Here is a 24,960-nt window from a genome sequence, read left to right on the forward strand (position 1 = left end):
AAAGTTTTCAATACTTTTTCATGAAGCTTGGAATTAAAGGTATCCTCTTTTTTTATTGTTGACTCAAAATAATTAAGTTTCGAATATCAAAAACTAAAGAAATTTTGTCTTTATTATTCTATTCTTGCTACAGTGGTGTAAAAAACGTTTGCATTTCTAGTTGTCATGACCTTGCCAAGATTTTCATTCATATATTTTTTTGCCGACATTATTACAAAAATGGCACTTTTTGTTTTGTTGATACTTGAACTTTGGTGTTGGAGTGTGTTTTCCCAACCAAAGTTTTTTTATGCTTAAAAGAAATGACAACAAATTTAGTAATTACAACTGGACTGTTTTGTGCTTCTACAGAAATTGTAAGTAAGCTTTATAAAAGCTAAATACTGATATTTTGTTTTTAATAAAAATGGAATTGATGCGTATTTATTGATAGGACTGAACTCTTTAAGAAAAAGTATGCTAAAACATTTTTGATATGTTACGAGAGAAAAAAATTTTTACTCGTAAATTAAAAAAGAATAGTTTATTGATGAATTTAACTTTCTCCCATGAATCTTCTATATTTGATTTGTAGATTTTAAGGTTGAAGTAATTTTTAAATGCATTTTCGAAATTGTTGATATTTATATTTAAATAAAATGAAAATATTTAATGAAAATTTAAATATTTTTATTGTAAGAAGCCATCACTGCATGTATTGCTAATTTCTTTCGCATTAAGACATATATTTTTTTACTTTAGTGTTTATTCAGGTTACCATACCATTTTAATCCCACCATCTGAAGTTGAAATTAATCCTGCCCTTTGGTTGTCAACAATTAGGCAATGCAAAGGTTATAATTCATTCTAAATAATAATAAAAATAAGTAAAATTTTGTTATTTTTTTAATAATTTCTAATTTGTTTTTTTATTTTAGAGTTCGTGATGCATTCTGTTCCTATGGCATTATGGAACTTTGCACAAAAGGCTTAGGATCATCTATTAGCCAATTGAAGGTAATGTAATAGCCTATTTTCACTTACAAAATTTCTCGGCCATTTGTGTGTCTGCTTACCCATTTAGAGGGTTTACAAACACATTCCGATCATAATGTATTCTGTATACTTTGATTCTATTTTTAAGGGAATTTTTTTGTTACAGTGACCATTAGGAGAGAAACTAAGCTTGTTGTAAAAAATTCATTTAGTATCATTTTGCCTAGTACACTTTTTTAATTTTCCTTACAGACAAATTTTTAACTCCATGCACCCTGCCTATGCTCAGAACTATTGCCTTGTACCAAAGAATATTTTAAAACATTTATTGTTCTTTACAGGCTGGTATAGTTTATAATGCTTATGTTTTAGATTTAAAATTTATATCATAGCAGTGTTTATCTATTTCTAACGAGATTCTATACTAGAAACTTAATTACCTCCTTTCGGCAAACTGTAATTACAGATTGATCCAGATAAAACTAAATTTTAAAATTCCACAGTTATTTGTTTTATTCTCTTTCTTTGAAAATACATGATAATTGTTTTTTTAAAGGTTATCTAAATACATTTTGCTCTGTTAAGCAAAACTCTTTTTAGTATAATATGTTTCAAAACTTAATAAGAACAAACAAAATTTATTTCAGTGATGAAATATTTAATTTTGTACTATATATGTCTTTATCTAAACAATATGCTCTAAAGCACAAATAGTGCTTCATAAAAAGACATACCATATTTCTCGTTTTATAATTATGAAATTTCCTTAGCGTGTACACTCAAACTGAAAGAGAGAAACACAGAGATGCAAGAGAAAATTATTAACAGGTCACAAAAAAGGGAAAAAAGTGGCTGGGCTACAAGCTTTAACTGATTAATCAAATAAAAGAATAATAAAAAGTGTGCCGTTGGTGGGGTGAAAGCTATCTATGGAATTCTAGAAGGAAAATTTTGATAAATTCTAATTTTTAATTTCATGACTCTCTTTATAATATTCTATTCTTTCCAAACAATAGAAAATCAATTTTCTTGTGATTTCTACATTTTGATATTTCAAGGCCTGTTCCACTACTGCACCTGTTTCTTATGTCCTTTCTTTTGCTTGATTAACTTCAAGTTTGAATATTTTCAGTTTATATGCTTTTACAATTAAAAAAAACATATTAGTCTATTAAGAAATGGGTACTAGTTCAAGACTGCCTTAATCCTATAAATTATGCTATGATTTCTTAAAATTTTCAGACATTTACATTCACTTTTGGATTCCTTTAATTTATTAAAACTTTTCCACACATTTTTTTATCCTTTCATAGTGTTTAATAATTTAAAAATATTTGTTTTCTAAGCATTTAACAAATTTTATTGTTAGAGAAAAAGTGTTATAAATTTCTGTTTTTTTATATTTTAGTGACTTTCTGTTGACTGTCTCATATTTGGTTGACTTTTGAACTCTGCTATGAATTTTTCTATAACTTTAAAATGTTGAGCCTGTTTGTTTATCAGTTTAATTATTTGACAAAAGAGTTTTTCTATTGCATTTATTAATTTACTTGGTTTTGATTATATTTTAAAATTTATCCATTTGAGAAGCTGTAAAAATCTTAATTAAATCCTTAATTTCATATATTTATTATCCTGCAAAAAATCTTATGAATATAGAACGCTATGGAGAAATGTCTCTACTGATTAGCATTCCTACTTTTTGGGTAGTAGGCTAGAAGGATGAACTTAACTTATACAATTAAATTGATTTTATTGTAAATATGTAATAAGTAATTAAGCAACACTTTTTTTAGTATAATATGCTTTACAACTTACTAAGACCAAACAAAATTTGTTTCGGTGATAAAATGTTTAATTTTGTACTATATATGTCCATATCGAAACAATGTGCTCTAAAGTACAAATAATGCTTTATAAAAAGACATACCATATTTCTCTTTTTATAATTAAGAAACTTCCTTTGCTTGTACACTCAAAATGAAAGAGAAACGCAGAGATGCAAGAGAAAATTATAAACAAGTTACAAAAAAGGAAAAAAAAGGCAGTTGGGGTACAAGCTTGAACCGATTAATCAAATAAAGAAAATGATTAAAGTGTGCCGTTGGTAGGGTGAAAGCTATCTGTGTTGAAAGATGTTATTTTTAAAAAAAGTGCATTACGAAATATTTGGAAAGAATGGAATTCTTGAAGGAAAATTTTGATAAATTCTGATTTTTAATTTTATGACTTTCTTTATAATCTATTCTTTCCAAACATTCGAAAATCAATTTTCTTTTGATTTCTACATTCTGATATTTCAAGGGCTGTTCCACTACTACACCTGTTTCTTATGTCCTTTCTTTTGCTTGATTATACCCTCTTCAAATTTTAATATTTTTAGTTTATATGTTTTTACAATTCAAAAACATATTAGTCTATTAAGAAATAGAAACTAGTTCAAGACTTTTTTATTCCTATAAATTATGCTACGATTTCTTATTCTTTTCAGACATTCTCATTCACTTTTAAATTCTTTTCATTTATTAAAACTTTTCCTCTCATTTTTTTTATCCTTTGATAATGTTTAATAATTTAAAAATATTTGTTTTCTAAACATTTAACAAATTCTATTATATGATAAAAAGTGATAGAAATTTTTGTGTTTTTGTATTTCAGTGACTTTTTGTTGACTGTCTCATATTTGGGTTGACTTTTGAACTCTGCTATAAATTTTTCGATAATTTTAAAATGTTGATCCTGCTTGTTTGTCAGTTTAATTACTTGCCAAACGAGTTTTTTCTATTGCGTTTATTAATTTAATTGGTTTTGATTATATTTTAAAACTTATCTATTTGAGAAACTGTAAAAATCTTAATTAAATCCTTAATTTCATGTATTTATTATCCTGTAAAAAATTTCGTGAAGATAGAACGCTATAGAGAAATGTCTCTACTGATTATCATTCCTATTTTTTGTGTAATTCTCTAGAAAGCGAAACTTAAATTATACAATTTAAGTAATTTTATTTTAAATATGTAATAAGTGACTATTTGTAAGTATGTGAGTCTATGACTATTTTTGGTAGGAGTAAAGAAATTTTTTTAACGTAATTTAATTATTTTTCACAGAATGGGATAATATTATTATTTTTTGTGTTTGCAAATGAAACACTGGAATTTAAATATTTATTTTAGTTCTAATATATTTTATACATTTATACATCATAAGGCAAATAAAATTTGTATCATTTTGTATGTTATTCATTGTAATTATTATTACAGTTAGTCTTCTTCATTGCAGAGAGGGATAAACTTGAGCTGCGTTCAATCCTGTGTTGTTGTAGCTGAGAAGAGGCCTAGAGTTGGATTAACAACCTCATTCTCTAAATTATTTTCTGGTTGGTTTGAGTATTCATTATTAACATTATTCAATTATAAGAATAAGCTATTTGCAATTGAGAATTCAATATGGGCTTTTAATTTTATCTATGTTCAGTATGTGATTTAGTAGTATTAATAAAATTCAATTATGTTATTTTGATAGTTCTTCAAATATAAAATTACAATTTAGTATATTCTTTAAAATAAAATAGTAATGATAAACTAGCTACCCTTAATTTCATTAGAAATTTATAAAAACTTTCGTTTTTACCTATGTATAAAATGTTAGATTATTAAAACCACAAAAATTGATATTATTATTTAAACTAGATTGTAGTTAGAAACTCTTTAGTAAAATAACTCTTTAAATACTCAATATTTCTGCTTAGAAAAGAGTTTCTTCCACTTGGGATGGAAGAAATCTATTTCTTTGAGGGTGGTTTTTTTCATCACTGGGAGAAATTTGCCATACCTGATGTAAAATAAAGTGAACAAATTTAAGATTAAGTTAGTTTATATTTATTCTGTTTTTCTTCACTCGTCTTTATCATTCTGTGATGTTTTAATATTAAATTTAAAAATATTTTAAAACGTGAAATATGAAATTTATGAATATAAATATAAACTGTCAGTGAAAATTATATTGAAAATTGTATGTTAAAGTAAAAATATTTTTTCAACTCCATAACATTGGTATGCATTACAAATGAGAAAAATTCACTTCCCATATTTAATATTTTATTATTAAATCAATATATTTACAAAAGTGTTAATAGAGTGTCTTATTTTCAACTAGAAGCTTGATAAATTTATTAAACTACTATTATTTAAATGGTTAGCATTTTATAAAGAAAGAATTTGGGACAATATGGTATTAAGTTATTTGGGACAATATAGTATTACGTTAAGTCCAAATATAATATTTTTGCTCTTCCTGTTAACTGTTTCAAAAGAAACTTCTCGCAGTTCCATTAAATGACAATAAATGTCAAATATGTCTTTTTACCTACATGGAAAACAGCGAACACTACATCGGGAGGAAAACCTTGCATGGGAATTATTTTACCGCTGCACCAACCTGATTCCTCCTTGACCATTTTATTCTATATTGTCATTTCTTACCGTCATTGAAGAGCCGACCCAATATTGGACTTGAGACTACCAATTTTTAACTACGTAGCTTGATATATTTGAACCCAATCCAGAAGACAAGGATTAACAAGTATTGGGAGAAATTTGGCTTTTTTGGAGGACATTTTATTCGATAGAACTATCACGAATTTGAGTTAACCGGAAAGGAAAACCACGAAAACCGTCCACTTTTAATCTGATGGCAAGGGGACTCTAACCCTTGATCCGTCCGGGTGCAGAATTAGAATCGATTAGTCACAGCAGGAATTGGAACCCGGGACACCTCAATGAAAAACAAACTCTCAATACTCTGAGCCATCACGGCATTTAATCTATGTTAATCTATGTTAATTTTAAAACACGATATGAATAGCTGGAGCTGTGAGTAGTAATTAAGTATAAAACTATACTTTGTAAGAGCTTAAAGTTGGTAAGGTGTAAAAGCCAACTTGAGAGCCAGTCACTTAGCAAAGCAAAAAATTTCTACGCCCTCAAAAAAAAAAGTATTTAAGTTCCTTTTCTCTGCAAATTGTTTACTATTTTTGATATAAATTTTTTCATGCTGTGAAGTGTTATTAAATAATTATCCCACATAAACGTTACTAATTAATTTCTTGTATAATTGTTCCTTACTATAAGGTTACAGTTTTTTAACAAAAAGAGCTCAAGAGTTTGATCTTCACAAAAAGATAAATGTGTTCGAATTCAAAAGTATATCTTAATCGGTTTCGAAAAAGAACAAAAAAAACCGTTTTCCAAATTATTTACAAAAATTGAAGTATTTAGGACGTTCTCGTTTTTTATATATTCCTTTTAGGCCATATTCAGAGATGCCAACTTTAGTAGAATTTTATCCACCACTATTTCTAAATAATTCGTAGACTTATATGATTCACCACTTTATAGTACTTATGTCATGTTATAGTTTTAAAAAGCAAGCAAAAATAGTCAAATATTTGCAAAATTTAATTTGTAGTTATTTACCGTTTTTTTTTAATTATTTTGGCGTGCCCAGAGCAGTTGGCATCTCTGCATATTGAGAAAATAAACAAATTTAAGTTTGAACTTTAATGTTAGTATAAATTGCAATTTCTGATTCTTTTCTAAATAACGTGGTTCAAGAAAATACTTAGCTACTCTAAATAATAATTAGGAGATTGCAATATAGTATTTTCGATGATATGCTAAAGTCATAAACTCAGGAAATAAGGTAAAATGTATTAATTTTAAGCTTTTTAATTTTCTTAAATAATTCCTTCCTGGAAATGTTTGGCACCTTCTTTATAAAAAATAACATTTTACAACATAAAATATCTTCTTTATAACATTTTATAAAAAAATGTTTATACAATTTAAAGTTGTTGTTTTAAACCTTAAAAATATTAGACTTAAATTATTTTAATAGGTATTTTGCTTTGTTAGTGTCATCTATCCGTTAAGATTTAACTCTCTCCATTTACGAATGAACTAAAATTACGAATTTTTAATTTGGTTGGATTTTGAAAATTCCAAATAAAATGCGTGTCATCTTCACAAATCTCTATAATGAACCGTCTTTAGAAAAAGTAAAAAAGAAAATATTTCGACTTATATTGAGACGTACAAATGAAGTATGTATTCTTCCTAACTTAGGGCACTCTCTCCTTGTCACCAAAAATAAGCAAATCTTATTTAAGAAAATAACTCACTACATTGTTCTAATTTTAAATTTTCCTGAAATAATCTAATTTTGGGCTTAAATAAACAACGTAACTTTGCAAAAACTGTTAGTATAACTAACTTTATAAGAGCTTGAGAAGAATATCCTTTAGGAATTTTTGCTGATTTTCAGAAATGTTTCAAAATGATGGTGACATTAAGGTAATTTTTGTCAAAATTCTTCCTTCTTCGTACTTAACTTTAGTTTAAAATGTGAAGTTATTTCAATTGTAATTTTCCCCCAATACACAGTGGGGCAACATCCAAGCGGTTTCGTGGCCAAAATTAGTATTTCGATAAAATTTGTTTCAAAATTTGGGGGTTTTTATGTGCAGGTAAATTGAATTCATAGTTGAAATTTTAAAATACACTAAAAATACCAAAAAGAAAACCAACAAAAGGGCTGCTGAAATATAGTGAGCAAAAATAAGAAAAAATATTATAATACGTTTAAATAATTAAATATAGCAATGAAAATGTAATAATCTTCGTAATTTTATATTAAAAATGATAAACAAATTATATTTCCGAAATAATATTACAAAATAACGCGAATTACTTACAAAATAGCGCGAAGGAATGAAAAAAAAACATAATTTTTGTTTTTCGGTACATTTAGTCCACCTTTGCAATATGGGCAAAATGGGGCAGGTTTTACGAAAGCGGAAACATCAAAGAAGACAACAAAAAAAAGCTTAGCTAATTACCTCGTGGAACTTTTTGGGGATAAGTTTCGAAAGTGATTCAAACATTGTAAAATGTCAAATGATAAGATATAAAAGATATAAAGTTTGTCAAGAGTATTAACTAATCCAACAAATTGAAAAATTGTACTATAATTTCAGACTAAATTACTGTAATAAAAATGTGACAGTAAGATGAAGTTCCTATACATATTTCTGAAATATAAATTTAAAAGTTAAATTTAAAAATAATTTCTTTAACAGATTTTTCACTACATTGTACTCTCGTCGGTCCAAAAGTAAATTATAATGTTTGGAATGATTATGAATATTTAATTTGAGCGATATTAAAACTGCCTACACTTATTTTAGTTGAAAATATAATTTTGACTTTTGGCTAAAGATCATGATCTTCTGGCCCACAGTGCAATCATTCTATTTACTTTTTTAAGAAAAAATTCGGAAATGATGTGATTTAAATACCTTATGAAAGCGTTGCTTCTATCCCGCATGCTACTTGTCAGATAAAATAAGTAATCCACAAATCTACATCTCTGTTAAGTCCTTAAGTATAATTTGAAAAGTCAGGATAGTGTTGCATAAATATTTATACAATTTTAATCAATATGTCTTGTTTTTTCAGCTTTCATAAACTATATTGTATACAAATCCAACTGAGAGTGAACGTCTTAGCTTTTTAAAGGTAAGTCAGAAGAATTTAATACTCTTCGTGTTCATATTAACTCCCATTTATAAAGGTTTTCAAGAAAATAGAAACGAATGTGCAATACAAATAAAGATATATATTAATAGCAAAAATAGTTTTGTGTACAAAAAAGACTTTGCATTCAAAACTTCAACATATTGGAAAAGACACTATTATATTCGTCAAAATTAAACAAAGAAAACTACTTTTCGTCCAGAAAATTTCTGAGGCCTTCTAATCATATCAAAGCCATTTTTGTTTAAAAAATAAGCATTTTCATTATGGAAAAAAAACGCGATATAAGTAAATTGAAATAATTACTTTTTCTGCGGAAAGCATTTAAAATCTTGACGTACACTTACGAAAAATAGGTTTAAAAAATTTTATTACTGAATTTAAAAAAAATAACAATGCTAACTGTAACGTCCTGATAGGGAATGATGTTTGCTAATAATGATAATAAAAATATTTTTAGATTTATCTCCTGTATTATTAAATAAATATTTTATTGAAATGTCTTGACAAAGAATGATACATTATCCAATTAAAATAAGAGTTTATAAGTAACGTGGCGAAGAATTAAATTTATTGAACTAAGGGTGAACTTTGCCCATTCTGACATAGTTCTAAAATGCGGCACAAAAATAAAATTGAATATCGTAAAATAAACTATATGTTTCTGTTTTGTTCATAAATAGTTAAATAGAAATTATTCCTGTTATGTTCGATTATGGTTCACCATTGCATGAAGTAGAATGTGCGTAAAATTAAAAAAAAGCATAAAATGAAGCAAAGCTTAAAATATTAAGTAGAAATTATAGCAGAGAATAAAGAGTAGAAAAATGTGAAATATCAGGAAAAGTTAAAGCATAAAATATGAAGTATAAGCTAAAGTGTTATGTAAAGAGTGTAATACGAGGGTTGCTATTTATATTTCTGGCCTAATAATGAAAAAACAAATATGTAGGATCGAAATTGGTTTTATTGTTTTTCAAAATATTCTCCATGATGATCAATACACTTTTGCATGCGTTTGAACCAATTTTCAAAGCACTTTTTCCAGTCCGATTGAGGTAACTCCAAAACATGCGTTTTGAATGCATCAACCGCTTCTTCGGGGGTCGAAAATCGTTGTCCACGTAATTTATTTTTGATGTGTGGGAATAAGAAGAAGTCATTGGGTGCCAAATCAGGGCTGTACGGCGGATGACCCATCAGTTCGATCTTTCGCTCCGTCAGAAATGCCTTTGTTTGAGTCGATGTGTGAGAGCTCGCATTGTCATGATGAAGAATGATTCGCCTGTTCTTCTGCTTTTTTCGAATTTCTCCGATGACTTCTGGCAAACAAATGGTCGTGTACCATTCAGAATTGACCGTCCTGCGTTGCTCTAACGCCACTGTTGCCACATGACCGTTAATGCCGAAGAAACAGGCAATCATTTGTTTCGATGTGCTTCTTCCTCGAACAACTTTTGTTGGTTTTGCCTCGTCTTGGAAGACCCATACAGTTGATTGCTGTTTTGTTTCCGGCTCATATGCATAGATCCATGATTCGTCACCTGTGTAGATGTTATACACAGCCTTTGATGTACCTTGAACGTATTTTTCCAACATTTCCTTGCACCAATCGACACGAGCCTTTTTTTGAGCGTTTGTCAGATTATGCGGGATCCAACGCGAACAAATTTTTTTTACGCTCAAATGTTCATGCAATATTTTATTGATGCTAGTCATACTAATGTCCAAAGACGCCTCTATCTCACGGTATGTCACATGACGATCTTGCTTTATCAGTTCACGCACAGCATCGATCTTTTCTGGCACAACAACGGATTTTGGACGACCTGCACGGGATTCGTCCTGGATCGAACATCGACCACGATTAAATTCGTTATACCAATTTTTTACAGTGCTGTAGGATGGCGCTTTATCGCTGAATAAAGAATTAAGTTCATCGAAGCACTCTTGTCTTGACAATCCACGTCGAAAGTTATGAAAAATAATGGCACGAAAATGTTCACGATTCAATTCCATTTTTTGAAAGAGAAGAACTTTTCAATTTACTGTCAACAACACAAATGAAGCTATAATGGTAAATCGTCTGCTGAATTTATGATTAAAAATATCAAACTTTCGATTAAAATCGTCTGCGGTCGCCTAGCAACACTTACTGTTGCCAAGGCCAGAAATATAAATAGCAACCCTCGTATTAAGTGAAGCAAAAAGTAAATTAAAAAAATAGTCAAGGGTAAGTAAAAATTAAAGAGTTTAAGGAAAGCTTAAAAAATAAAAGTAAAGTGAAAAGCGGAAGGTAAAAATCGGAGAGTATAAAAAGTGAAGTATAGAGAAAAGTAAAGCATAGTTGAAAGTATAGCGTAAAGTAGTGCGTAAAACATTAAGAAACGTGTAACGCAAATAAAGCGTAAATTCAATTGAAGTGTGTAATATACACTAATGTGTAAAATAAAGCGTTAAATATAAAGTAAAATACAGAATAATATAAAGCAAAAATTTTTAAAAAGTGTATCATGTGAGGAATAAATTAAGCTTGAATTATTAAGCAATGCTTAAAGTAGAAAATATCTGAAAAGGCAAAATATAATAAAAGTAAAGAGTAAACTAAAGAAGATATTTAAACATAATATAGTAAAAAGTGCAGCATAGTTCAAAATAAAGTTTAAAGTTGAAGCGTCAAGTAAACTAAGCATAAAGTAAAGTATGAAATAAAATCAAATGTAGAGCATAAATTAAATCATAAAATGTAAAGTAATGAAAACAGCTAGTAAAGTAAAGCTTAAAGTAAAAGGTGGAGAGCTTAATGTAAAAATTGTGTTAACTAAAAAGCAAGTGTAGAATTAAATTTAAAGGAAAATGCTTGTCAAGTTGAAAGTACAGTAAAGCATAGAATATAAAATATAGAGTAAATTAAAGTACAATGTAAGTTTTGACTAAAACTAATATAAGACCAAGAGTAAACTAAAATTAAAATGACGTGTGAAATATAGGGGCCACTTTTTCAAAACGATTGAAATAGTTATCCATATTATTTATGTAAAGCATTTCTCAAAGTATCATATAAACTGCACCAGGATGGGCAAACTTTTTAGGCAAAAATTCAAGAAAAAGTTTGATGTGCCGAGTAAAAACTTCTAAAATAAAAAGACAAATAAAAAAACGATATACAAGTTTTAATTTAAATATTAAATGAGATGAAGGAAATTGCGATTTCATTTTTTAAAGTTCCTTATATCAAGGTTCGAAGTGAGATGTGCTTATTTTAAGGAGCGAGGTGAAATGCTTGTCTGTTAGTCTTCTTCTGAAATGATTTTTTCTTTGGTTCATACTTAAAAATAGTTGTTCAAGTATGTATAATGAGGAAAACATAGCACTGATTTCAGAGCATTAGATATTAAACTTTGAGTACTTGGTAATGATTTGTAAAACTCAAACTTTTGCATATTTAGAAACTGCTGCTTCAGATGATTGTTAGAACTGCAACTCAATTAATTCGAACTGAAAATCTGAACTCACTGTTTCACAGTTTTAGCTGAAAACCATGGTAAAAATATTTAATTCTGTTTGAATGGCGTTGAAATCTGAATTCTAATTCAAAATGGAGTTTTTTCAAGCAATCTTCATTAGTTTTAAGCTTTTATTTATTTACTGAGGGTATTGAATTTAGCCTCGAGAATTAAGACAAGTCGTTCTTATCTAGCTTCCTAGGAAACAAATCAAGCTACAGTTTAAAAGAATGATTATTTGAGATGAGCCCCGATATCATCGATGAATTGACATTTCCCTTGCGTCTTAACATTCATGTTGCTCATATGACAAAAAAGATCAGCGAAAAATGCAAAGTCTGAAAGTCATTCTGTATCTTCAAATATTTTGCACTCTGCTGAAAACTGTTTCTTATGTAAGAACGACACGTCGTCTTTCAACTGCTTTTACAGGACATGTTGTATTGGTCTTTGTGAGGCGACATGGCATTGACATCATCGATACTTTGTGATACACCACTAGTTCTGGTAAGAATGTTATTATGAATCTGCAATTGTAGGGTTTTTAAAAATGCAGGGTAGTTCAAAATGATAACTATTTAATGAAAAGGAATTTATCGATAAAATTTACGCAGAAAATTTTGTGTACAAGTGTCACACATTTGTGTGACTTTCCTTGGTTACGCGGACAACATATGGGTTGTAAGCCATTTCACGCCATACATTCTAAAGTATTTGTGCAGTTGCCTGGGTTCTTCCATTGTTTTGGGCATGAGAAGCACATGCATCATGTCTTACACAAAACCCCATAGATCAATGCATCTCGATTCGTATTTACGCGATTTAAGAACTACTCATCGCGGTTTTTATTCAATCAATTTAAAAATTACCATGGAGTTATAAATAAGAAGGAGTGGGCATTCCTCCCCTTACCTGTTGGCGAGAGTGAAGTAACTGTCAAGTAGTGGCGGCCATGTTGGTATAACCAGAAACTTCGCGGAGCCGCTCAGGTTTCAAGAGGAAGAGTTAGGTTGTTTTCGATCTATGATTGGAAAATTTCGAAAACGAGATTGAAATAGTTTTGTTGTTAATACATAACACCTTTTTTCATTCAATTTTTCAACATTAATTTATTTTCTTCTTCCCAAAGAATAACGTTTTAAGATAGCTCTATTTTACAACTGAATTAAAAAAAGAACTTTACGGCAGTTTTCGGGAACTTAGGTTCCTTTATATTTTATCTAGGCATTAAAAGTAATATATTATTCTTATTTAAGGGGCAGCTTTCCAATTAAAAATTTACTTAAAGAATATCACATTAAAACCACACTATTTTGAATACAAACAAAATAATATGAAACGCACTTTTCCTTAAAAGTTAGAATATTAAAAGGGAAAAATATTGGTTTGTACTAAAAGAATAGCAATAATCAACATTAAGCCATTTGAGTAAACACTTGGGTAATAAAACTAGTCCATAACCTACTGTTCATTACTAAGCAGAGAAGTCTAATTTCTTTTTCAAAGCACTTCATCATATGAAGTGCACAAAACTGTAATTTACAAATAACAACGTAAAATAACTGTGTATTTATTTTTAAAGGTAAATAACCAGAGTACTTAATATATAGGAATATTTATTTTCCAATTGAGGTTTAACCCTTTCGGGTCGACTGTCACAAATACGTGACAGCATAAAACCGCATCAATCAGGTTAAAAATATAAAACTGGTAATCAAAGTATTTCTTTAGCAGTTTATTTGTGGGCGGAGTAATAATTGTTTGATTTATTTAATTCACCAATCCTTTGTTCAAAATAAAACTATTTAGTTATACTTTGAATTAACATTGATTATATATATGTTTAAACTAACAATAATTAAATTAAAAGCAAAGTGAGTCTGTCAAATTAGCAACGACTACATTTAAGTTACCGTTTTTTCTTTAATTACAACTTGATTCTGATTTTGTACGAATTCTTTTCTGAATCACCCGTCCCCAAAGGGTTAAACTCCACTCATGAAAGGCTCTATCTCATTCACAAAATACATGAAGTGTATGAGCAAATAAATGCTCTATAATAAATGCCCAGGCATTATTATCTATAATGAATGCTCTATAATGAATTAAAGCTTTGAGACAGCAATTGAGACGTTAGTGGAGGAAGGTGGAGGCTCAGATGAAACAAATTTTAAGGCTCTTAAGGAACTTTAAAAGATAAAATGAATACTAAAGCCTTTTTAAGGCACATAGAAATCCTGCAAAGTACAAGATTTAAATGTCAACACTTTGAAAGTACAATGAGTAAATATATAATTACTTGCTGATTTTAGCAGGGTTTGAAAAAACCCAACCCGCCTGGGTTTTATTAAAAAAAACCGGGGAAAATTAGATTTTTTCATTTAGTGCTCATAAACTTTAAGTTTTACTGTGTAAATATTTTTATTTATTAAAAAGTGTCGTATAAGCTTAAAAATAGAAATAAACCCAAAAAGTTATTTAAATTTTGTTATATGTGTTTTATATTAAGTTTAAATAACGCATTATCACTAATGTATGCTTGAATCTTTTTTAGTGTTAAGTACATAATATTAATGTTTCACAATTTTTAACTCAAGCATTGTAAAATATAAATGCAGTAGCATAAAAGGAACAAGTTTATTAATCTTTTTGTTTTTACACACATTTATTTACTATATTTATTAAACATACACATATATATATATTATAAAATTATAATCTGTAAATATTTATAATCAGTAAAAACTAAAATTTCATCTGATTTTTGACTTTAATAAGAAACTGAAATAAATATTTAATGGTCTTCCATGTTTTTATAATAAGATTAATAGAAAGTGAAATTAAAAGTACATATAATTATAAAGAATATCAAGTACTTGTCCCATTTTTTCAAATAATTAACCCTAAGAAAATGATTTCATCTTTAGATAAATAATTTAAAAAAGTTCTCTTATAAAAATTTTTAGCTTACTTTTTTAAAGTCAGAAAATAAAACTGTTTAAATTTGATAATGTATCACTAAGTAAAAAATAAAAAAATTGTTTCTTTTCAATTTTTTCAAACATATGAATTAATAATTATGAATTAATAATATAATAAGCAACACTAACTTTTAATAAAAACATTATTATAAATTTTTTTTATTATTTTTTTTTAAAAAAACCACTTATCGTTCCAAGTGGGTTTTTTCAAGGTGGGCCCACTTGGAGAACCCTGCGTTTTAGGAAAGAGAGTTATGTTAAAGGAATTATATTAAAAAAAACACAATCCAAAATTTAAATTACTTTTAATAAATACAATAATTTAAATTATATAAAATTGTTAAAAGAAACACACAATCTCTTCTAGAACATTTTAGGAAGAATGTTTAAGCACATACAGCTCTAATTCAACGAAGTTCGATGTGTTTTGGTTGTACCAATATGGCGCCGCGGTTGCGGTTAAGGCTTCACGAGTGTACGGGCATGCCGTCTCCTCTTATTTATTACTCTATGAAAATTACACGTTTAGTAACACATTCAGTACACACATAGCAATTCGTATTCAAGCGATTTAAAAATATTACATCGATATTCGTATTCACTCGATTTAAAAATCAGGAAAGAAAGAGAACCATCTAGGACTAATTCCCGAACTGATTAAGTTTAATACTGCTCACAACAACAGCTTCTGTCGAAAGACTGTTTTCCAAAATGAATTAGGCATGCTCAAGGTTAAGGAACAGTCTTTAAGCAAAATCATTAAATTTTCATTTAATAACCAGAAAAAGCTATCACATGATCAGTAGATGAAATCATCACAATATTTGAAAATTTTGCAAATTGGATAACCATCATAGATCAATCACTCGACCAAACGGACGTCACGGTGAACGTTGATATCACTGGTCTAGTAACTAGTTTGTACTCTATATCCACGTCCTCTAGTGAACTGCAGTGCTTGTTTATTGCAGCTGTACATAATTTGTTTAATAATAATTGATAACATTCAGTCTCTTTGCCAGAAAAATCTGAAATTCGCAAGTTTTATGACACATTTTTTTTTTCAGATTTTTTTAAAGATTTATAATTCGTAAATTTTAAACTTAAAAAAAAAGCTAATATGTTATTAAAATTTGATTCTTTATATCATAAATAAATAAAATAAAGAACATTTTAGTAAACATTCCAAGCTAGTCAAAACATTAAATTTCATATAAAGCACAAGAAATTGGAAAATGATAATAATTCCTGAGATATAGTCTCATTATTGCCTGTTAGCGTACAATTAGTTTGCTAGTAAAGCGTTTTCTTGGTTTCCATTTGTGTGTAAAGGAAATTCTAATTATTTTCATTCAAAAAGTCTTTCAAAATATGATTTTACTCCTCTATTTCAATTACAAGGTACTTTGATATATTGGACGTGTTAAAAGTTAAAAATATAAGAAAAGTATTTCACAACATCCACTAAGATGACATGTTTGTCAAGGATGATAAAAAAATTAATGGTTAAAAAAATAATTCATTGCGATAACGAACATTTAGCTGTAATCTTATTATTGTTCAGATATCTAAAAGAATTTTTCGTGGTTTTCCTTTGCCTTTAACGCAACATTTGATTACTTTAATTTCAACTTAATCTTAGTTAAAATAAATTATTTTGATAACTTTTATAAACATTGTTTTACGCCGATATTTAAATTGCACGCTACTTTGATTTTTGGAATGAGTTTAAAATTACAAAAAATATGAAGAGCATCTCTCTAATCACCGAAATAATTGACTGTCTGTCAAAGGCGTTAAAAAAATTATTTATTATATAAAAAAATTCATTACGATAACTGAGCATTTCGCTGGAACTCTTTAAGCGTCAAGCAATCTGAATGATATTTTCGTGGTTTCCCTTTGCGTGTAACGCAAAATATGATTGTTTTCTTTAAAAAAAAACATTCATAAAGGCGGCAATGTTTAAATATTTACATAAATTATGAGTTATTTTATCTTTATTCCTTGTTAAATCAAAACAAAATGAAGAGCATTTGACTGTGGGCAATTAATTAGCAAGGTAAATAGTCTTACGTGGGCATTAAGAAATGAATTGGGAGATTTTGATAGGGATATATATATATTATAATAATTTGAATAATTATTCGTGCAAAGGCATTAATAAAGATCGGAAATTGAAAGATACAATCGAATTCATAATAAATGCTACGAATAATTATTTTCATGAAAAAGATTTTTATTTTTAATTCTCATCGGAAAATTTAACAAATTTACGGTTGCATGGCTTTAAAAAAATGTGTCATTGATGTGCATTTTTAATTATTACGATTTTAAAACAATAATAGTAAACTTATAAAATTCAAAGGATTTTAGTTTCGAACTCGTTCTGTTAAATCATATTTTTAAATATAAAAAAAAGCTAATATAAGCATCTATACTTCAGTTATAATAGAACCAGACTCTCCAAACTAATAACTATGGTTGAATAAGCAAATATCCTTCCTTCGATTTTAATTAACCTAAGTTCTGTAAACCGAAACTAAACAAAACCGAAACTATAGTACATAATTGCTCGTAATCTGAATGATCTCTGGCTTTAAGACTTCAATAAGCAAACAAATAAATTATGAGTAATGAATAGACATCTTTAAGCAATATACAAAATAATATACTGGTTTACGGAAATGAAAAAATTTTAGAATTTAAATTCAATTGCTTTTTAATGATCAACACTGATTACGCGCAATGCTAAGGTACGGCGGGGATGTCAGAAAATAATCCCTAGGACGACGCGAACGCCACTTTTTGTGCGTAAAACCGGTCTGTCAAAAGCGTGGGTTGCTTACCTACGTGGACCATTTCATATCATTTATGATTATATGCTGGGAAATGATTTGTATATCATTAAATTTTAACTGTAAAAAAATTTAATCAAGATAAGTAGCGTGAAGTAATGTAAATTTTAATTTATAGTTGTATAATAATAATTGTAAATAGCGTTATGTTAAAGTATTGGTCCTAAAGAGTAGTAAAAACAAGTATCTTATTGGTTTTTTTATTATTAAAGAAAAGAGTTCCTTCAAAATTAATGTTTTGTTTTTCTTTTCCTTCTTAGTCCCTTTCTCCAATAATTTATTTAAAATAAATATTATAAAGCTTAAGTATGTTTCTTAATAAATTTCGAATCTTTTATTTTGAGCTGAATGGGTTTTTTTTTTAGTTTTAATCATTTTTAACCCTATAAACTTTCTTTAAATCAAAGTATTTAGCTTTCATTAACTTTAATAACTAGAATTTTTTTTTTTTTAAATTTAGTTATATGAACAAATTTTTTTATAATAAAATGTATGTTTGAATGGACTTAAGTATTACGTAATGTGATAAAAAAAACATGAATTTTCCTAATTTTTTTAATTTTTTTAATTTGTCTGAATTTTTCCCCCTGATAAATTGATTCAGATTGTATTTTATTTTCTAAGTAATCAGTTCTGAAGTTTTTTTTTTATTTTAAACGTTTAAAAATATTTAATTTTATGCCAACATATTACAAGGTTAACTGATAAAAAGAATTTATTGCCTTGAACAATGATGTTTAGTTAGCAATCACTACTTACAATTACTAAATATGTTTGTCTAAGTATTTTCCGTTTGTCTAAGTACTTTGTACTAAGTACTTCGTACTAAGTACTTCGTTGGTTGAACTGCTGTCCATGTGGCCCTTTACTCAAAAAGGTCGCGCACCCCTACTAAGTATAATTTGAAGATGCTCATTTGTTATGAAGTAAATTGAATGAGGACGTATTTTCAGCTAATTATTTATCAAACTTTTTTACGCATTATTATTTAGTTAATAGTAATGTAAAATCTCCATTTTTGAATTATAACAAAGATTTTACAAGATTAAAAATTTCGCTCGCTTCAAAAAACATCTAAACAGGAAATAACAGTCGACATGTATTAAGCCAGGGATGGGCAAACTACGGCCCGCTGGCCAACTGTTGCCCGCCGGAAGGTTTTATCCGGCCCGCGGATGGAATTTTAATTTGCCGATCAGTGGCAAATCTAAACAAAAGACATCCATTTTCTTGTCAACTATTTAAAATTATTTCTGTTTTTCCTTTTTTAACAAAGTACTGATGACCTTTTTACTTTCTCTATTTTTGTTCTACAAAACATAAATTGATGGAAATAGTTAGCACAGACAGCTTCAATTGGTAAAATGTTGAAAGTAGAAGTTCTTCATAGAATAGCCTTAGATTGGCTCTAACTAGAGTTTGTCTTTCTCGAGGAATCTAATGTAGGTAAATTGTACTTCACATTTGGCAGACTGCGCATTTTAAGATCCAACGAGCAGACGATCTAACAATCATCTGAAGCAGTTGTTTCTAAATATGCCAAAGTTTTACAAATCATTACCAAAAGCTAGTTTCCAAAATTTAATATTTCATGTCCAGAAAATCAGCGCTATGTTTGCTTAATCTTATATATGTGAACAAGAGTTTTCAACTATGAACCTCAGAAAAAATCATTTCAGAAGTGGACTAACAGAAAAGCATTTAGCCTTGTTCCTTAAAATAAGCACATCTCACTTCGAACCTTAATATAAGGAACTCTTAAAAATGAAATCGCAATTTCATTCATCTCACTAAATATTTAAATTAAAACTTGTATATAGCTTTTTTTTTTAAATTTTGAAAGTTTTATTTGGCCCACCAAGCATTTTTTTCCTCGATTTTTGGCCCTCGACCAAAAAAGTTTCCTCATCCCTGTATTAAGCGCTCAAAACAGAAGCCCATTTTCAAGACATGCCAAACGTGTATGAGAAGAAACAAAAGTAATTTGAAATATAAAACGAAAAGTTGCCAACGAGAAATGGAAAAAATAAAGGTGAAAAGTAAAACAAGAAATAAACCATTCTAGCCGAGAGAGATAAAAAAAATCCAAAGAGCAAGAAAAACCACAGTGGCCGAGAAGGGCAAATTAGGGTAAAAAGCATTTCCACTCGTTATGGAGAGGTGGTGGGGATCTAATATATTTAACAAGGCAATAAATATTCATTTTTATTTTATTTTATAACCGTCGTCGAACAGCGGACCCAATTTTTGGGTTTACGACTACTAATGTTCAACTACGTATCCTTGTAATTTTGAACCCAATCCAGAAGACAATAGAACTCCTGGATAAAGTAGTGGGAGAAATTTGCCTTCGTGGCGGACTTTTTGAGGGAACTAACCCTCATTTGCGTTACATGGAGAGGAAGACCACCGTGAACCTCCGACTGTTAGCCTGACAGCAAGGGGACTCTAACCCACGATCCGTCAACCACTGAAGATATTTCACATCAGCACTGTGGTCGGTGCAAGCCGGGTGCGGAATTCGTATCGACCAGTTATCGCTGGAATTTGAACTCGGCTCACGTCATTGGAAGACGAACGCTCTGTCCCTTGAGCCATCGCGGCTCAAGCATAAGATAAAAAAGAAAAACAGTTTCAGTTAATATATTTAATAAAAAAAATTAAATAAAAGAAACTCCTATAAAAAAAAGATTTCATACTAAAGATTTGAATTGGAAATCAGATCAAATTATTATTAGTGTAAATCGAGCAAAGAATTAATTCCTCGTAAATTATGAAAGGACATAGATGGAAGTAAAAAAAAACAAGTCCAAAGCAATATTGACAATAACTGTGACAATTTATCGAAGCAAACAAGATTCAGTAATATGATCCGGCTTCGGAATAAAAGGGTGCACAGTGTTCGGTAAAATTAAATTTTCTTTGTAGTTAATTACAACTACTTTATTACAATTGTAGTTAACTATAACTACTTTTTTTTTTCAAAAAAAGATCGTTGCTTCTTCACTACTTTTCGCAGACATACATACGTTACTGGTGAGCATAATTCACATAAATGTTTAAAATGGTTTTGACTAAAAAATTGGCTTAGTTAAGCATGAGAAGTTATTAAGAAATGTTAATTCTTCTTTACATAAGATAATTTGTAATTCTAAAGTACTTTTAACGAATTTATTCTTTTAACCTTAAAACTCTGTGTTCTTCTTTGACAGTGAGTATTTAATTAAGGAAATGATAAGAAATCATCAAATATTTAAATGATTAATGCTTTTTTATATCCTCCAAGAAATAAAGTACAGTGCGCAAAATAAAGAAAAAGGTACACTCTGAATAACTTTATATCTAATGATCGGATCTTCACGTTCTAGGACTCAATTCGATTTCCAATGATAATGAACGAAATTACTTAAGAACATGAAAAAATAACAGCTGTCAACAAAAATTAAAAAAAACTTGCTTTGGAGTATCAGACGAAAGAAATTTTTTTTTTCAGGGGATAGAGCGTTTCCCCTTTCAATGACATGAACAGGGTTGGAATCCCAGCGATGGGTGGTAGATACGAATTCCGCATCCGGCTTGCACCGACCACAGGGTAGACGTAAAATATCCTCAATGGTAGACGGATCATGGGTTAGAGTCCCCTTGCCGTCAGGCTAACCGTGGGAGGTTTTCGTGGTCTTTCCTCTTTATGTAGCGCAAATGCGGGTTAGTTCCACCAAAAAGTCCCCCATGATGGCAATTTCTACCAATACTTGATTCAAGAGTTCCCTTGCCTTTTGGATTGGGTTCAAAATTAAAAAGCTACGGTGTTGAGCATTAGTAGTCGTAAACCCAAAAAATTGGGTCGGCTGTTCAACGACTGTTATAAAATAAAATAAACTTTAAAAGTACTCGCCAGAAATCGCTACAAACTGTTTTTGTTTTTTTTGTATCGCACTGCGCGCTACACTACTTATGTTTTTAAGAAGTAGCGCACTACACTACAAGCTACGAAAAAAAGCACTGATTGCAGTAGTTTCGCTACTTGTAGCGCCCTAATCCGACCACCGAGGGTTCATTATTTCGATTCTCTTACCTCTGTGATGAATTTTCAAAAGAAGGAAAAACTGCTACCAATTGATGCAACGGTGATCAAAGGCATGGATTCGCAATTCAGGTTGTTGAATAACTCTGCATGCATAATTGGGTACGCTGTTTATTTCCAACCGCTATTTTATTCTTTCTTTCCATTTTAAACTGCCATGTTAAAATTTCAATGTTAAAATGTTTAAGCAGACAACGTTTGTGATATCAATGTATTTTCAGAGAAAAATCTTAATTGTACAGTGCTGTTTATTAATTGTGTAAAAATACAGAACAAACCAACGATAAAAAAAAATTAAAAAAACTGCTGTTCCACAATGTTTTACTATAGCTCGTTCACCAAGAGTTGGCACTTGGTTCCGCATTCATCACGTGGTATGCAATGATACTATTTCGCTATTTTTGGGAAAAAGTTGTTAGCAATCCTGAACAAAGTTGCTATTTTATTTTATAACCGCCGTTGAACAGCCGACAGAATTCTATGGGTTTACGACTTTTAATGTTCAACTCCCGTAACTTTGTCATTTTGAACCCAATCCAGAAGACAAGGGAACAGCTGGATCAAGTATAGGGTGAAATTTTTGCTTTCGTGGAGGACTTTTTGATGGAGCTAACAAGCATTTGCGTTACATGGAGAGGACCACTAGAACCTCACACGGTTAGCCTGACGGCAAGGGGACTCTAACCATAGCCACCGAGAGTCGAGGCCTTTCAGTAGATTTATGACGTCATCCTCTGAAGTGTTAGCGGCTCATAAGATAACATGGTATTCAGATTATTATTAAGAGAAAACTATAATAAATAGTTCAAACTTTTGAGCGACGTAATATATTTTTGCTTTAGCTAATTCAATAGCACTTAAAATTTTTAAGTGGTGAATTTTTAACTTTTTAATTAAATAATGTTATTTATAAAGTTATAACTCAAAAAATGAACATGTAGGAATGTTTGATGCTTTTCAATAGAAATGAAATTTAACAAGAATTTTTTTTTTTAATTTTTAAATCTTGATTCATCATAACTATTTTTAATATCAAAAGAATAAACCTTATTTAAGTGTATAATTTATTATTTTCTAATATGTAATTAAATATTAGATTTAATCATATATTTGAAAATAAGAAATTACACGTTTTAATAAGGAAATGAATACGAGACAAACAAAAATATGTTATATCATTGCAAAAAAGAGACAAAGAAATTATATTTTTATTGGCACATTCATAAAATTTTTATTTTAAAATACGTTTTAAAGAATTCTTTCCGAATCCTATTATATACGTTCAAATTCCAAGTGGAAATAATATAAACATAAATACTGCAATTATTTAAAAATAAATGACGCATATAATATCCAAATAGAACAAAATAATTTAGCTAAGTAATAATTATAAAGTAATAATAATAAAAAAATTATAAGTAATTTAGCAAAGTATTTCGATCATTAAGATTGTAAAACTTTAAAATAGTATTTATTATTTTCAAAAATAAATATACCTGTTTTTACTATAAAAAAGTAAAGTATTTTCAAATCTTAAGTTTTTCTAACATATAATAAATTCATTGATGACAATCTTTCTTATAAGATTTGTTAAGAAAATATCCCAAAATGGAGATTCCTCGAGAAAATTAGTATAATATAGTATTTTCAGTATAATATTCTGAGCAGAAATTGCTCAATAATTTAAAAAATTTATTCACTGAAAAAGGCAAGAAAATATTGAATATTTTTCATGAACTGCATTTGAAATTGTCTACAAGTTTTTGTTAAATCATAGTTTTTTAAAAAAAATTAGGATAGAAAAATGTAAAAGCATTTATTAAAATCATTTTTCCTGTCATTCAATAAGATACATCTCATTAATTAATATATTTTATATAAGATACATTTCAATGTATATGTATACGTATGTATAAACTTATATTTTATTGTTTTAAAGCTTGTTTACATATACTCTTCCAGACTTATAAAATAAGCATAAAAATGGGAATAAAATGAGAATAGCCCATATAATCTGGAGCAAAATCAAAATTTATTTATCCTAACTATTGCAAAAATCTAAATTTAGTTTTTTTTTTAAAAAAGAATATTTCTTTTTTAGTTGTAGTAAAGATTATTATATGGTAGTTCAAAAAATAATAAAGAAAATAATAACATAACAATTTAATAACATTTTTTGTTGACAAATTATTTAAGGTATCAGCATAAGATAACAAAGAAACAATTCATCTGTATTCGAAAGATTCATACCATATGAAGCATGCACAACAGTTTCTTTAATATTCATTTAAATAATAACATACAAAAATTAAAATGGCAAACTATGAATTAAATTCCTTTTTATTAATATGATTTAATGTATCGGAGTTTTTTTGCTTTCAAGTATGAATATTTATGAAATTTTACTCAAATGCCAATCATCATTGTTATTAATTTTTCTTTCTTTTAAAAGTATAACTAAAGCTTTTTTAATTGTTTTTTGAAATAATAAAAATGTTAACTCTTAATGACATCTTATATTTGCTTATATATACATTTAAACGCGACAAATGATGTTTAAATTTGTTTTATTGCACGTCTATGAGTTTTGCGAAAGTACGAATGTTTTGTTAGTTTCATATTCTAATGCTCGCTAACAATAAACAATAACTAAAACGGTGTAATTCTTAAATACAACTTATTTCATTATTCAATTAAAAAGCTTATTATTAAGTCGGCAAAAACGAATATTAAAGCATGAAAGATAAATAACACTTACTCAACTATTAACGGTTATTTGTCTCGTTTGATGGAATTAATCCACTTTTTTTTTTTTAATTTCCTCACATTTCGGAAGCCTAAATACTGATACTTAAGGTCCATTTTTATAGTTCCCTTTACATCTTGGAGCTACACACGAATATAGCATTGTTAAAAGCTGTAAAATAATGCAATATATATATATATATAAACTGCTGTTTG

General features: G+C 28.6%; 1 long non-coding RNA gene across 2 annotated transcripts in view; it reads left to right on the forward strand.

Annotated features, from left to right (window-relative positions):
• Positions 1-625: 625 nt before the first annotated feature.
• The window catches only part of LOC107441641 (uncharacterized), a 52,848-nt gene continuing 28,513 nt past the window's right edge, over positions 626-24,960 (forward strand). For both annotated transcript variants that reach the window (XR_011638226.1, XR_011638225.1), the window contains exons 1-4: positions 626-833; positions 918-996; positions 4,258-4,354; positions 8,493-8,552. This is a non-coding gene — a long non-coding RNA (uncharacterized lncRNA). The remainder of the gene's footprint in view (positions 834-917; positions 997-4,257; positions 4,355-8,492; positions 8,553-24,960) is intronic.

Source organism: Parasteatoda tepidariorum, chromosome X1 (genome assembly GCF_043381705.1).
Source record: "Parasteatoda tepidariorum isolate YZ-2023 chromosome X1, CAS_Ptep_4.0, whole genome shotgun sequence".
Classification (NCBI taxonomy): domain Eukaryota; kingdom Metazoa; phylum Arthropoda; class Arachnida; order Araneae; family Theridiidae; genus Parasteatoda; species Parasteatoda tepidariorum.